The sequence below is a fragment of the Setaria italica genome, chromosome VIII (assembly GCF_000263155.2).
Source record: "Setaria italica strain Yugu1 chromosome VIII, Setaria_italica_v2.0, whole genome shotgun sequence".
NCBI classification, from domain to species: Eukaryota; Viridiplantae; Streptophyta; class Magnoliopsida; order Poales; family Poaceae; genus Setaria; species Setaria italica.
The window spans coordinates 3,125,799-3,126,176 of record NC_028457.1 but is presented as its reverse complement, the minus strand read 5'-3'; positions in this window follow the sequence as shown (position 1 = coordinate 3,126,176).

Here is a 378-nt window from a genome sequence, read left to right as displayed (position 1 = left end):
ACCCGCGAGAGAGGCGCACGGACAGCGACGGCAGAGAGCGCGAACACTATCGAAATATCTCGCTAAGTGTGGAACTGGCGGGGGATAGAAAAGAGCACAGTACCTTTTAACCCCCCCCCTTTTATCCCGGTTCGTAATGGAACCAGGGACAAAAGGCTCTTTTTGTCCGGGGTCCCAAACGAACCGGGATAAAAGGGGGGGGGTTGAAAAGCACTGCACTCCGTTCTACCCCCAACCAGTTCCACACTTAGTGAAAATTTCGCAAGTCCCGCGCTATCCGCCGTCGCCGCCCGTCCGCCTCCCTCGCCGGCCGCCGCCGTCGTCATCCCCCATTGCGCCGTCGACGTCCCGCATTGCGCCGTCGTCGTCCCCCGGCCG